Source organism: Phoca vitulina, unplaced genomic scaffold (genome assembly GCF_004348235.1).
Source record: "Phoca vitulina isolate PV1807 unplaced genomic scaffold, GSC_HSeal_1.0 scaffold24, whole genome shotgun sequence".
Taxonomy (NCBI): domain Eukaryota; kingdom Metazoa; phylum Chordata; class Mammalia; order Carnivora; family Phocidae; genus Phoca; species Phoca vitulina.
The window spans coordinates 24,531,077-24,547,643 of NW_022589727.1; the positions used below are offsets into that span (position 1 = coordinate 24,531,077).

The 16,567-nt window shown below is 38.1% G+C and overlaps 1 protein-coding gene across 6 annotated transcripts in view; it reads right to left on the bottom strand.

Annotated features, from left to right (window-relative positions):
* Nucleotides 1–16,567, bottom strand: part of DLGAP1 (DLG associated protein 1) — a 905,535-nt gene that overhangs the window by 477,405 nt on the left and 411,563 nt on the right. The gene's annotated exons all lie outside the window — the stretch shown is intronic.

Consider the following 16,567-nt stretch of genomic DNA (forward strand, 5'->3'; position numbering starts at 1 on the left):
TGGCAAGGGCGGGGCAATTCCGCCTCCGGCAAAGACATTTGGGAACCACGGCAACAGGCCCCTCCCCCAGAAGATCAGCAAGAACAACCAGCCAAGACCCAGTTTACCGATCAATGAGAATGGCAGAACTCCAGCGCTAGGGGAATACTGCACATAGAATTTGTGGCTTTTTTACCATGATTCTTTAGTCTTTCAAAGGTAATTTTTTTTTAATTTTTTTTTCTTTTTCCCTTTTTCAACCAAAATCTTATCAATCCCTTTTTTAAAAAACATTTTTATTTTTCATTTTTAGTCATATTCTATCCCTTCATAGTATTTACCCTTATTTTTGGCATATATATATAAGTTTTTCTCTCTTTAAAATTTTGAGATACAGTTTCTTCTAACAGATCAAAATATATCCTAAATCTCTAGTGTATGGCTTTGTTCTAGTCTCCTGCCTGATCACATTATCTCCCTTTTTTTTCTTTTTTTTTTTAAATCCTCTTCTTTCTTTTTTCAAACAACTTCTTATCTTATCAATTCCTTTTATAAAATCTTTTATAATTTTCATGTTTACAGTCATATTACATCCCTTCATCGTATTAACCCTTATTTTTGTACACATATAAGTTTTTCTTTCTTTAAAATTTTGGGAGGCACTTTCTTCTAACAGACCAAAATACACCCAAAATCTAGTGTGTGGCACTGATCTATGCACCAGCCTGATCATATTTGATCATATTCTGTTTTTTTTGTTTTGTTCTGTTTTTGTTTGTTTTTATCTTTTTCTTTTTTTTTTTTTCCTTTTTTCTTTCTTTTCCTTTCTTTTCCCCAGGTTTCAGGTCTTTTCTGATTTGTTTAGAGTATATTTTCTGGGGACGTTGTTACCCTGTTAGCATTTTGTTCTCTCATTCATCTATTCTCCTCTGGACAAAATGACAAGATGGAAAAAATCACCTCAAAAAAAAGAACAAGAGGCAGTATCGACTGCCAGGGATGAACTCAATACGGACATTAGTACGATGTCGGAACTAGAGTTCAGAATCATGATTTTAAAGATACTAGCTGGGCTTGAAAAAAGCCCGGAAGTTATTAGAGAAACCCTTTCTGGAGAAATAAAAGAACTGAAATCTAACCAAGTCAGAATCAAAAAGGCTATTAATGAGGTGCAATAAAAAATGGGGGCGCTAACTGCTAGGAAAAATGAGGCAGAAGAGAGAATTAGTCATATACAAAAACAAATGATGGAAAATAAAGAAGCTGAGAAAAAGAGAGATAAACAACTACTGGATCACGAGGGCAGAATTCGAGAGATAAGCGATACTGTAAGATGAAACAATATTAGAATAATTGGGATCCCAGAAGAAGAAGAAAGAGAGAGAGGGGCAGAAGGTATATTGGAGCAAATTATAGCAGAGAACTTCCCTAATTTGGGGAAGGAAACAGGCATCAAAATCCAGGAGGCACAGAGAACCCCCCTCAAAATCAGTAAAAATAGGTCAATACCCCGACATCTAATAGTAAAACTTACGAGTCTCAGAGACAAAGAGAAAATCCTGAAAGCAGCTCGGGAGAAGAGATGTGTAACCTGCAATGGTAGAAACATCAGATTGGCAACAGACCTATCCACAGAGACCTGGTAGACCAGAAAGGACGGGCATGATATATTCAGAGCACTAAACGAGAAAAATATGCAGCCAAGAATACTATATCCAGCTAGGCTGTCATTGAAAATAGAAGGAGAGATAAAAAGCTTCCAGGACAAACAAAAACTAAAGGAATTTGCAAACACGAAACCAGCCCTACAAGAAATATTGAAAGGGGTTCTCTAAGCAAAGAGAGAGCCTAAAAGCAACATAAACCAGAAAGGAACACAGACAATATACAGTAACAGTCACCTTACAGGCAATACAATGGCACTAAATTCCTATCTTTCAATAGTTACCCTGAATGTAAATGGGCTAAATGCCCCAATCAAAAGACACAGGCTATCAGATTGGATAAAAAACCAAGACCCATCGATATGCTGTCTGCAAGAGACTCATTTTAGACCCAAAGACACCCCCAGATTGAAAGTGAAGGGGTGGAAAGCCATTTACCATGCAAATGGACACCAAAAGAAAGCTGGGGTGGCAATCCTTATATCAGACAAATTAGATTTTAAACCAAAGACTGTAATAAGAGATGAGGAAGGACACTATATCATACTTAAAGGGTCTATCCAACAAGAAGATCTAACAATTGTAAATATCTATATCCCTAACATGGGAGCACCCAATTATATAAGGCAATTAATAACAAAAGCAAAGAAACACACTGACAACAATACAATAATAGTGGAGGACTTTAACACCCCTCTCACTGAAATGGACAGATCATCTAAACAAAAGATCAACAAGGAAATAAAGACTTTAAATGACACACTGGACCAAATGGACTTCACAGATCTATTCAGAACATTCCATCCCAAAGCAACAGAATACACATTCTTCTCTAGTGCACATGGAACATTCTCCAGAATAGATCACATCCTAGGTCATAAATCAGGTCTCAACCGGTACCAAGAGATTGGGATCATTCCCTGCCTATTTTCAGACCACAATGCTTTGAAACTAGAACTCAATCACAAGAGGAAAGTCGGAAAGAACTCAAATACATGGAGGCTAAAGAGCATCCTACTGAAGAATGAATGGGTCAACCAGGAAATTAAAGAAGAATTAAAAAAATTCATGGAAACCAATGAAAATGAAAACATAACTGTTCAAAATCTTTGGGATGCAGCAAAGGCAGTCCTAAGAGGAAAGTATATAGCAATACAAGCCTTTCTCAAGAAACAAGAAAGGTGTCAAGTACACAACCTAACCCTACACCTAAAGGAGCTGGAGAAAGAACAGCAAATAAAGCCTAAACCCAGCAAGAGAAGAGAAATAATAAAGATCAGAGCAGAAATCAATGAAATAGAAACTGAAAGAACAGTAGAACAGATCAATGAAACTAGGAGCTGGTTCTTTGAAAGAATTAACAAAATTGATAAACCCCTGGCCAGACTTATCAAAAAGAAAAGAGAAATGACCCAAATCAACAAAATCACAAATGAAAGAGGAGAGATCACAACCAACACCAAAGAAATACAAACAATTATAAGAACATATTATGAGCAACTATACGCCAGCAAATTAGATAACCTGGAAGAAATAGATGCATTCCTAGAGATGTATCAGCTACCAAAACTGAACCAGGAAGAAATAGAAAACCTGAACAGACCTATAACCACTAAGGAAATTGAAGCAGTCATCAAAAATCTCCCAACAAACAAAAGCCCAGGGCCAGATGGCTTCCCAGGCGAATTCTACCAAACATTTCAAGAAGAATTAATACCTATCCTTCTGAAACTGTTCCAAAAAATAGAAATGGAAGGAAAACTCCCAAACTCGTCTTATGAGGCCACCATTACCTTGATCCCAAAACCAGACAAAGACCCCATCAAAAAGGAGAATTACAGACCAATATCCTTGATGAACACAATGCAAAAATTCTCACCAAAATAGTAGCCAATAGGATCCAACAGTACATTAAAAGGATTATTCACCATGACCAAGTGGGATTTATCCCTGGGCTGCAAGGTTGGTCCAACATTCACAAATCAATCAACGTGATATTAACAACGTGACATTAACAAAAGAAAGAACAAGAATCATATGATCCTCTCAATAGATGCAGAAAAAGCATTTGACAAAGTACAGCACCCTTTCTTGATCAAAACTCTTCAGAGTATAGGGATAGAGTGTACATACCTCAATATCATAAAAGCCATCTATGAAAAACCCACAGCAAATATCATTCTCAATGGGGAAAAACTGAGAGCTTTCCCCCTAAGGTGAGGAACATGGCAGGGATGTCCACTATCACCAGTGCTATTCAACATAGTATTAGAAGTCCTAGCCACAGCAATCACACAACAAAAAGAAATCAAAGGCATCCAAATCGGCAAAGAAGAAGTCAAACTCTCACTCTTTGCAGATGATATGATACTTTATGTGGAAAACCCAAAAGACTCCACCCCAAAACTGCTAGAACTCATACAGGAATTCAGTAAAGTGGCAGGATATAAAATCAATGCACAGAAATCAGTGGCATTCCTATACACCAACAACAAGACAGAAGAAAGAGAAATTAAGGAGTCGACCCCATTTACAATTGTACCCAAAACCATAAGATACCTAGGAATAAATCTAACCAAAGAGGCAAAGAATCTGTACTCAGAAAACTATAAAATACTCATGAAAGAAATTGAGGAAGGCACAAAGAAATGGAAAACCATTCCATGTTCATGGATTGGAAGAAGAAATATGGTGAAGATGTAAATGCTACGTAGAGCGATCTACACATTCAATGCGATCCCCATCAAAATACCATCCACTTTTTTCAAAGAAATGGAACAAATAATCCTAAAATTTGTATGGAACCAGAAAAGACCCCGAATAGCCAGAGGAATGTTGAAAAAGAAAAGCAAAGCTGGCGGCATCACAATTCCGGACTTCAAGCTCTATTACAAAGCTGTCATCATCAAGACAGTATGGTACTGGTACAAAAACAGACACACAGATCAATGGAACAGAATAGAGAGCCCAGAAATGGACCCTCAACTCTATGGCCAACTAATCTTTGACAAAGCAGGAAAGAATGTCCAATGGAAAAAAGACAGTCTCTTCAACAAATGGTGTTGGGAAAATTGGACAGCCACATGCAGAAGAATGAAACTAGACCATTTCCTTACACCACACACAGAAATAGACTCCAAATGGTTGAAAGACCTAAATGTGAGACAGGAGTCCATCAAAATCCTAAAGGAGAACACAGGCAGCAACCTCTTCGACCTCAGCCGCAGCAACTTCTTCCTAGAAACATCGCCAAAGGCAAGGGAAGCAAGGGCAAAAGTGAACTATTGGGACTTCATCAAGATAAAAAACTTTTGCACAGCAAAAGAAACAGTCAAGAAAACCAAAAGACAACAGACAGAATGGGAGAAGATATTTGCAAATGACATATCAGATAAAGGGCTAGTATCCGAAATCTCTAAAGAACTTCTTAAACTTAACACCCAAAGAACAAAGAATCCAATCAAGAAATGGGCAGAAGACATGAACAGACATTTTTGCAAAGAATACATCCAAATGGCCAATAGACACATGAAAAAGTGCTTAACTTCGCTCAGCATCAGGGAAATTCAAACCAAAACCTCAATGAGGTATCACCTCGCACCAGTCAAAATGGCTAAAAATAAGAAGTCAGAAAAGGACAGATGTTGGCAGGGATGCGGAGAAAGGGGAACCCTCCTACACTGTTGGTGGGAATGCAAGCTGGTGCAGCCACTCTGGAAAACAGTATGGAGGTTCCTCAAAAAGTTGAAAATAGAGCTACCGTATGACCCACAATTGCACTACTGGGTATTTACCCCAAAGATACAAATGTAGGGACCCAAAGGGGTATGTGCACCCAGATGTTTATAGCAGCAATGTCCACAATAGCCAAACTGTGGTAAGAGCCAAGATGTCCATCGACAGATGAATGGATAAAGAAGTTGTGGTATATATATATATACAATGGAATATTATGCAACCATCAAAAGGAATGAAATCTTGCCATTTGCAACTACGTGGATGGAACTGGAGGGTGTTATGCTGAGCGAAATAAGTCAATCAGAGAAAGACATGTATCATATGACCTCACTGATATGAGGAATTCTTAATCTCAGGAAACAAACTGAGGGTTGCTGGAGTGGTGGGGGGTGGGAGGGATGGGGTGACTGGGTGATAGACACTGGGGAGGGTATGTGCTATGGTGAGTGTTGTGAATTGTGCAAGACTGTTGAATCACAGATGTGTACCTCTGAAACAAATAATACAATATATGTTAAAAAGAAAAAAAGAGGAAGAAGATAGCAGGAGGGGAAGAATGAAGGGGGGGAAATCGGAGGGGGAGACAAACCATGAGAGACGATGGACTCTGGAAAACAAACTGAGGGTTCTAGAGGGGAGGGGGGTAGGAGGATGGGTTAGCCTGGTGATGGGTGTTGGGGAGGGTGCGTTCTACATGGAGCACTGGTTGTTGTCCGCAAACAATGAATCATGGAACACTACATCAAGAACTAATGATATAATGTATGGTGATTAACATAACAATAAAGAATTAAAAAAAAAAGAAACTTATCTGCATAATAAGCAACCTGTGCTTTTCAAAACATGTCCTTTCTCCTTGGCGCTATAGCTTTCCTCCCCTTTGTATCTTCAGACCTGACCCCTCTCCTTTACTCATATAAGCTTCATGTTACCTCAGTGTCTTTGGAATTTCATATCTGTATGGATTCCTTGTATATACACCTATTAAATTTGATTTTCTCCTGTTAATCTGTCCCATGTCAACTTGATTCTAAATCCAGCTAAAAGGACCTTGAAGGGCAGAAAAAGATCTTCCTCCACAACAACTCAATCATTCTAACCTTAGCATCTTTGCATACTCTCCCCTCATCTCCAGATTTTATTCCTCACCCTCCTGGTAGACTTGAAATTTCAGTAATTCTCTCTCTGCTAGGCTGCTTTACCAAGGGCAGGGAGTCTGGATTCTTATTGGCTTACACAGGCAGTTAGGGACCAGTCTTGTCCAATTCTCTGCTCAGCCACAGCTCCCAAAGACCCCAGACTGTGACAACCCACCAGCTTGCTGTCAAGGAGAATCACAGGAGAGGATGGTGGAGATAGAGCAACATGAATTGCTATCAGGCAGAGAAAGTTTGCAGCCTCTTTATGGGATTTATTTTACAAAACTCTCCATTTTACATAAAAGACGCAGAAGCCTACAGAATTAAATGATCTGCTTGGTTTCAAAGATCGACTTTGAATATAGTTTTTTTTTTTTTTTTTTCTTTTTTTAATTTTGACAAGAGACAAAAGGAAAACTTGAGCATTGGAAGCAGGGTAATAGCTTCAAAGGAGCTGAAAAGTCATTAGGTAAATAAAAGAATCGAGTGTGGGTGAGAATGAAAGAGGAAGGGGCCAGGCTGGGAGCTAAAGAAGCCTTTGCCAATTGATGACCGTGCCTTTGTACCCATTTGAAGAATTGAAGAATTTGTGATTCTAATTAGGCTTTGATAGGAATCTGTAAAATTCTGAACAGTTTTCGCCAGCACTTAGATAAAGCAAAGTGACTTGAAGCTTAGAAGCAGAAAGTATCAGAGAGAAATAGCCTTAGTACATTTGAGATGAAAGCCACTAGGAAAGAATACTACATGTCCTTAAAATCTATTAATTCTAGTCCCTACTCAGGGACTTTTCAGCATGATCAGAGATACATACTTGAATAACACAAACTATTATTTTTTACTAACTAGCTACATGGCTATGTAATAGTTGCTATTCTTAGTTTTTGAAGTATGTTGGCTCTTGGAAGCCAGTTTTTAAGTCTAACTTCTATTAACAGTATTTATACTCTACCATTATTTTCCATTTATCTTCATATGGAGCCTATCTCACTTACTTAGGGTATCACCTCAGTATGTTAGAGTGGGCAGGTAGTTAGGCTTTACCAGTGTGCCTGGAGGCCAGGCGGAGTCAGGGCTAGCTGTTGGGGAGGGGGGCAGTTAGAGACCTGTCCTGGCAGTAGCCCCAGACCAAGCCATGAGAAGCCAGATCGAGACAAAGAAGGCCGGAAACCCTGACCAAGTAAGGGAAAAAAGGCTCAAACCCTGCTCCCAAATCCCCTCCCCAAATAATAAATTTCCACCCCCCTAGTTAACAACTGTCAATAAAAGATAGAGGCCCAAACCCCAGGGTGGGCAGCTGTCCTTTGAGCTGGACTGCCCTCCCACCTCCAAAATGGACTCTCACTTCAATAAACTCTCCTACTTGCACCTCAGCCGTGGTGTCTGGGCTGTTCTTGAATTCTTTCTTACAAGACCAGGAGCCTCCAGTGACATCCCAGGGAATGTTGTTGGGTGGAGGCCTCAGGGCCTGGGGTGGGGTCTCCCCAGTCCACCTGGCAATAAATATTGTGCTGATAATTTCCAAAATGTAATGAGGATGAGACTATTTCTGTTTTCTACACAAATTTCCACTTAGCTGTCTTACTCCACTGAATTAAAATTTACTTTCTTTGCAATCACAGAGAAAAGAATACCTATTAAATTACAGGTTAGAAGGTATCTGAGTCAGTGGTAAAGATACTGAAATGCCATTAAGTGAAAGAATGTAAGTCAAATGCTGTGTTTGGGGCCTATTTCAGGTTTTAAGGCTCTTGATGAAAAAAAATGATTTAAAAAAATCTTCAGGGATGGAAAGACACAAAAATTGGTCATTTACTCCACAGAAAATAGTATCTCATCTTAGATGAGGGGAGATCATGTATCTCCACCTCACTAGGTTCTGGGCTTTAGGAATGTTCCTGAAATAAATCTGTAGCCCTGAGAACAACAGGAAATTGCCACTTAGACCTTCAAAAGCTTTCCTGCTGCCAGAGAGCCACCTACTCACTTGACACTGTATAAGTTGTTAATGGTTTCTGCCTAAGGATTTGATTTTCTTTGTCTTCATCTCCAAGGGTTCACCTCTTTCCAAATCGATTACAGTCCACTCTCTAATCTGATTTCTAAAATGCAGCACTCAGTTCTGTTCTGTTTAGAAAATTCTTAGCATACGATCAGCCTAATTTTGGTGACATGCAAATTAATCTTGGTGCAAGAGCACTGCACTTGGAATTGCAGTAGCTGGGGACAGATCCTGAGGAACATTTAACTTAACCTCTCCCTTTGCAAATGAACAAATTAACATGAGTCGTAACATGATACACAGAGACAGAAAAAAATTCCTATAGTGGCCTCTCCCTCAAATTTTACAGCTCATTTAACTTGAGTAGAATATTTTTCATTTCTGCATCAGTATTTCTTTCTCAAGAACCCTTAGAAACTACAGGGATGCCATCTCATAGATTCTTTCCCACCCCTCCCCCACAAAATGTGATTATTTGCATCACTGCACATCTTTGTTCTAAATACTTTTTTCATGAGGAATTTAAGATTGTCACATTAACACAAAGAGTATGTTTATCTTGTTTACTCTCTCAATACAGATTACACATATAAAGCCTCAGCTGGGTACCATTCAATCCATTACGATTTAAAATTTTTTTCAGGATTGAAGTGGAAGAACAGAGGGAATTGTAAATTTCTTATGCTTAAGAATGAGACAGGAAAAAAAAAAAAATCAGAATGAAACTCAGAACCAAAATAAATAAAGCTCAATATAAGTAGTCAATAAGTCAAAAGCGCCATTATTTTCTCTTCAGTATATTCTACCTGGTAACATTTTCTCTGTTAATATGGGCAGATTGTATGAAACTGCTTTTGCATGATAAATTCCTTTGAGAATCCTGTAAATGTAATCATGATTTCTGTCAGTTCATTACTAACAGATTCTATACAGTACAGGGCCACAAACTCTCCTTATTTACTGAATCGGGAGAACTGGCAAAATTGTACTTGAGGAGAGAAGAATAGCTGAGAAAAAAGGGCAACAAGGTATCAGTTGTAAAATATCATAGCCACCTTGTTAGAGGGATCTGAAACAATGTTTTAGGGTCAATTTGAAAAGTAAATTGCTCCACTTGTGACTATAGACATTTTATAATGTGTATACTTTTTTTTTTTTTTTTTAAGATTTTATTTATTTACTTGAGAGAGAGAGCATGCATGTGAGCAGTTGGGGAGAGGAAGAAGCAGGCTCCCCGCTGAGCAGGGAGCCCAACGGTTGGCTCAATCCCAGGACCCTGAGATCATGACCTGAGCCAAAGGCAGATGCTTAACTGACTGAGCCACCCAGGTACCCCTATAATGTGGATTCTTTATATGGATCTATGGATACAGAGTCTATATAAGAGTAATGGCTAGCATGTGAAAAAAAAGAGGTGAGGGTGGTATCCATTGTTTCAGTTAATATCCAGAACCAGTGAGTTTAACTCTCATTTTATGTATTATATGGAGACTCCCCTTTAAAACTTCTCAGACTTGGTGAAAGCCACACTAGCTGCTACATATTTGTATCACTGTACCAAATCTGAACATGACTTTTGGAAAGGTAGACGCTCATCACTAATCCAACTTTTTCTTTTATTCTGCTTTGAGCCATTCCTTCTCTCTCTTGAAGGCTATTTAGGAAGGATAAGGTTTAACAGATCTCTGAAACTTTGGACAGAGCTTTTCAGATACAGAGAACATAAAACTGAATTTACCCTTTAATTGGCAAAGACATGGCTATCACATCCCTAAGTTTCTTTTGATAATCTTTCGATGTTAAATTTGCTCATTCTGATAACTCTAGATGTATCATTAAGCAATGCAAGCATAATTCCTCACAGACCCAAAGAAGGATTTCTGAATTCTAGATTCCACAATTACAAAGTGGCAAATCAGGGCAAGAGACTTGATAACAAATTTCAATCAACATTAAATAATGATTTAACCATGCAGTAACTCCAACTTATGATGCATACTCATTCAATTAATTTTGGTTGTTGCCTTAGGCATTGATGGACATATTTCATATATGGCACAGAAAGATGGGGAACTGTAGTATGCTTCTTGAAGTAATGATCAAGGACTAGCTGCTATGTCTCTGTCCTCTAATATCACCTGGATTCTATTTGGCTGTGTTCACTATCAGTAGTCTTTGAGTTCCTGAATACCTGCTGGCTTACTACACTCTCTTTGGAAGGTAGTTTGGCTATGGTTCAATACCAGGTTGCCCTATGTGAGTTCCAAATATATACCTGTTTATCACTTGGACTTTTGGACCTCAAGTACTTTTAATTTTTTTTTTTTTAAGTGCTGGTTTTGGGTCATTCTTTTCAGGCAGTGTTGGTAACTTTTAGTAACTGACTTTAATATGCACTCACATAAACACACACCCTTGAAGGCATATGTATGGGCCTTCAGCCATGTATGTGGCTTATGAATAATTCATTTCATATTTCACAGTCAATAGCAGAAGCTTATAAGAGCATAACAGAAGAGGAAGAATGAAGAAAGCTTGAAGATAGTTCTGTTTTAATTTTTATCTCCCTCCATTTCAAATCTTCTATTTTATAAAGTAGGTTTGTTTAATCTTTTCATCTTCTTGTGCTTTTTAATAAGCATTAAAATTGACCCAAAAAATGAGTGTGAAAAGAGAGAAAAGGAATAGTTAAGGGTCTAGCTGGTCCAGAAATAGTAACAAATTAATATTGACTGACCATCAAGACACACACAGAAAATATTTTCAAAATATTTTATGGGTTATTTTTCCTCTTGATAATTCATTTTTCTTCCCCCTTTTGCCTTCCCACCATTGAGGCTCATTATTAGGTACTATAAGCATGGGGGAGTCTTTTAACTACTTGGAGTATAACTCTTCAAATGTAAAGTGATAATGGTAACACTAATTATTTGTTGAGATACTTAAATAATATATAAAAGAAGCAATGACAAAAAATAGGAACCAATATTTTAACCCCTATGCTATTTTTCATGCATTTGATATTTCAATCCTTAGAATTAAGGGAACTGTACATGAAAGCTTTTTGTATAATGTTGCAAACATTAGTTGTAATTATTATTGAAGATATACTACTTTTGAGCTAGCATCATAAATTCACATGTTGAGAACATAATAAAAATTTGGAAAAGTGTCTTCCTTCATCTTATCTCCTTTCTACCAATCTAGACAAGAGCTTTGTATTTAAGAACTCTCAGATGGGGCAAGTGAGTACTTGTAACTGTTTTCTAAAGACATTTTAGAATAATATACCTTTCAGAACAACTGTAGCATAGTGGATAATAGCTCAGACTCTCCGGGTTCAAATTGCAAGGCTATCACCAGCCAGCTGTGTGACCTTGAACAAGTGCCTCAACCTCTGTGTGCCTCAGTTTCCTCATCTATCATTTGTTGGCAGTAATATTGTCATATGTGATTGTGAGGATTAAATAAGGTAGTATGTATAAAGAGCCTAGGTCAGTGTGCCAGAAAACCCTCACTAGATATTGGCTACTATAATTATAATCATTATAAAGTGAAGTTGGATTTTACATGTAGTCAACTAATCTTCAACAAAGGTGCCAAGAATACACAATGGGGAAAAGATAATCTCTTCAACAAATGGTGTTGGGAAAAGTGGATATCCATATAAAACAAAATAAAATTGGACCCTTTTCTTACACCATACACAAAAATCAACTCAAAATGGATGAAAGACTTAAACATGAGACCGAAATCTATAAAACTCCTAGCAGAAAACCAGGGGGGGGGGCGAGCTTCATGTCTTAGCAATGACTTCATGGATAGGACCCCAAAAGCACAAGAAACAAAAGCAAAAACAAGGGGTACTGCATTGAATTGAAAAGCTTCTGCACAGGAAAAGAAACAACCATCAGAGTGAAAAGGCATCCTACAGAATGGCAGAAAATATTTGCATATATCTGGCTAGGGGTTAATCTCCAAAATATGTAAGGAACTCATTCGACTCAGTACCAACACCACCAACAAAAACCCCCTAATAACCCAATTAAAAAATGGGGTGAGGAATTGAATAGACATTTCTTCAAAGATGACACACAAATGGCTGCCAGGTACATATAGGTCATCATCACTAATCATCAGGGAAGTGAAAATCAAAACCACAATGAAATGTCACCTCACACCTGTCAGAATGGATAATAGAAAAAAGACAAGTATTGGTGAGGATGTGGAGAAAAGGGAACCGTCGTGCGCTGTTGGTAGAAATGTAAATGTGTGCAGCCACTCTGCAAAACAGTATGGAAGTTCCTCAAAAAATTAAAAATGGAACCACCATCTGATCCAGCAACTCCACTTCTGGGTAAATATCCAAAAGAATGGACATCAGGATCTTGAAGAGATATTAGCACTCCATGTTCACTGCAGCACTATTTACAAGAGCCAATATGTGAAAACAACCTAAATGCCCAATGAGAGATGACTGAATAAAGAAAATGTGATATATACATACAATGAAATACAATTCAGCCTTAGAAGAGTAGGAAATTCTGTAATATATGATAACACGGATGAACCTCGAGGCTACTATGCTAAATGAAATAAACCAGACACAGAAAGAAAAGTACTCTACTGCATGATTCCACTTACATGGGGTACCTAAATAGTCAAATGCACAAAGTCAGAGGGCTGGAATGGTGGTTACCAGGAGCTGGGGAAGGAGAAATGAGAAGTTCTTAATTAAGAGGCATACAGTTTCAGTTAAGATGAATCTACTCTAGAGATCTGCTGTGTAACAGGGTACCTATCATCAACAATAATGTTCTGTACATTTAAAACTTAAGAGGATAAATGTTCTATCAAAATGAAATTTAAAAAAGATAAAGTTGGATTTTGTTGTTGAAAAAATACTTATAATGCATACACTATGAATGGAGTTTTATTCAGCTCAGTGGATAGCTTTTCTCTATACAATTCTTAAAACATTTTATCCATAATAAGATCTAGGAATCCATTTAAGAGCAGAGAGATTTTTCATCTGTACTCAAGTAAAGAAAGAGAAAAAAGAAATCCCCCATTTTCACAATGGGGCAAAGACGTACCAAGTAAGACTAAGTACAGCTTCTTTTCTCTTTTGTCGCTTTCACACACATCCTGACATGTCATAAAAAATCTGCATGACTTGACTGATTTCAGCCAAGATATCACAGATTGGAAATACATGGTGCTCACCAGCAGACTGCTTGGGAGATGAAGTTCCAAAGAAAATGTATTATTTGAGAAGCCAACATAAGAATATGGCAGCGGGCTACAGCACAGAACTGGAATCTCAGATGGGCTTCGGGTTTCAACACTGTATTCTTTTTAGGCAAGTTTCATCAAGATAAAGAGCTGCTCAGTTTCCTGTATCAAGGGGCAGCTTTCTTATTGTGGCTAGAAGTACCCACACATGCTTGCCAGTGAGCAACCTGTTACAGGTCTGCTCCCGCGAGGCTTGATGTTAATAGTGAGATAGCTATCATTCTCAGAGCTCCACACCTTCACTTAACGGAACCCCATATATCTCATTCCACAGTATAGAAGCCCCAGAGAGAAGCTTTTAAAGGAATGGCCAAATAGACACAGGGTCTGCATTTCCACGACTCCGGGTGCATACTCATGAGCTGCAGGGGAAACAGCAGTAGAACAGAGCAGATGGAGAACCCAAAGGGTTTCCCCAGTTTTATGGAAATCTGGCTTTGCAATCAAATTGGGGGAAGATGGCAGTGTAAAATATATTTGATTTCCCTGTAGTTGGCTCATGCAAGGACTCATTTTAGGGAGGTAAATGGAAATGTCCAATGGGTTTTAAGATCCTTATCCACATTCAGCATCATCATAATGTTACACGGTACTTATTAATCCTCTTTCCTCTGGAGGATGAAGGTTAATTCTTCTACAGAAGGTTTATCATATCAGTCCTTAGAACTTTGTCTAGATGAAGAACATAGGCGGGGAGACAGGCCTCCTGAGACTACAGGTACAGAGGTCAGATTGTTAAAAGATTAACAAACATTCTTGATGTCAAAATGTGGCATCCCTATGGAATCCCCAGCCAGTGTCTTTTTATCTAGTGGTCCGGGTTTCATTTGTGCAACATTCTCTTATAATTATCCTATTTCTAACTTGAAAGTATCTTCTGTATTTTTTACATTAACCCCTTCCTCCCAAGACATTATTATATTAGCATTGCTATTATGACAAAACAATGAAAGAGTAAGGATGGGGCTGTACCGACTTTCAATCTTGCAACCTTTCTTTAATATCCCACCCTTCCACCTGGACCATTAGCAATGGAGAATCTACTAGTTCCATTGTCATGTGGTTCTACTCATGGGGAAGAATTTTTTTCCTCCTAGGGCCCTCCTACAAAGGATGATGACTAATTGCTCTTCATCTCTATTAGGGATTTAAATAATAATTTCCCAACATATTAAAGGGCATTTAAGTAGAAAGAGGTTGACAATAGAGGGCTTGAAATCTTATTTTGTGAATAAACTCTTTTAAATAAAAGTATTGGAAATACAGGTTGATCTAACTGTGGCCTTGAGTCGGTATGTCAAATAGCATAAACAATAAAGTGAGCTGATTTTTATGGAAAATAATATATTTCATTCCATTGTGTTGTATAAATGTCTTGATAAGACCTATATTTCTAATAATTATGTGTCTCTTCAAAGAAAGAGATAAAATAGCTGTTCCTATAATTGATGTGCATTTTTTGTGGGGTTTTTTGGTGTCTTTTTTTGTTTCTTAAACAGATTTGCCATTCTTCCCATAGTACTAGAGTAGACAATTTTGGATTTGTGAGTTTCATAATGTACTATTGTAATCACTGATGTCACTTAGAAAGTTTGCAAAAGTCAGGGGCGCCTGGGTGGCTCAGTTGGTTAAGCGACTGCCTTCGGCTCAGGTCATGATCCCGGAGTCCCGGGATCGAGTCCCGCATCAGGCTCCCTGCTCAGCAGGGAGTCTGCTTCTCCCTCTGACCCTCCTCCCTCTCATGCTCTCTGTCTCTCATTCTCTCTCTCTCAAATAAATAAATAAAATCTTTAAAAAAAAAAAAAAAAAAAAAAGAAAGTTTGCAAAAGTCAAATGCCTTTAAAGTCCTAGTTAAGGTAATACTCTCTTCTTCATTCCCCATAAAATGTAACCTAGTTCACATTTGTGGCTCAAGAAAACACTTCAAACTCTTCTAAATTCCTTGTTAATGTTGTATTGCGTGATATTTTCTGAAACGTTATGATGTTTATATCTGTAAACTAGCATTCACAGGCAGTTTGTCAGCAAGATGAAGACGGCCTTCAGCGAGCTGTATTACAAGAGTTCTGTGCTAGGCACAATTCTAAAGATGGTCCCCAGGTTCCTAGGTTATTCACTCAAACACTAATGTAGGTGCTGCCATGAAGGAATTTGGCAGTTGTAGTTAAAGTCCCAATGAGGGTGACCTTGAGCTATGGGCATTATCATCTAAACTTGATCCAATCACACAGGCCTTTTAAAAGGCAGAAGAAGAAGGCAGAAGGGAAAGCCAGGGAGACTGGGAGCACGAGAAAGATCTTACATGCCAATGTTAGCTTTGAGATGGAAGTGGCCATGAGCCAAGGAATGTGGATGTCTTCTAGAAGCTGAGAACAGCCCCAGGCGACAGCTAGCAAGGAAGTGGAAACCTCGGTCCTATAACTGTATGGAACCAAATTATGCCAATGATGTGAATGAGCCTCGAATCAGATTCTTGTTCCAGATCATCCACATATAAGCCGAGGCTAGGTGACACCTTGATATTATCTTGATATTAGCCATGTGGTACGCAAGGCAGAGAACCCAGCCAAATCTACCTGGACTTCTATGGAACTCTGAGATAACTGATGTTATTTTAAGCCACAAAGTTTGTGGTAATTTGTTATGCCATGATAAAAAAACTAATATAGGTCCTGATACCCCTAAGATTATTAATTTATTTAAAAATATGTTTCAAAGCAACAATATAAAAACTCCTTTTAATTTTTTAT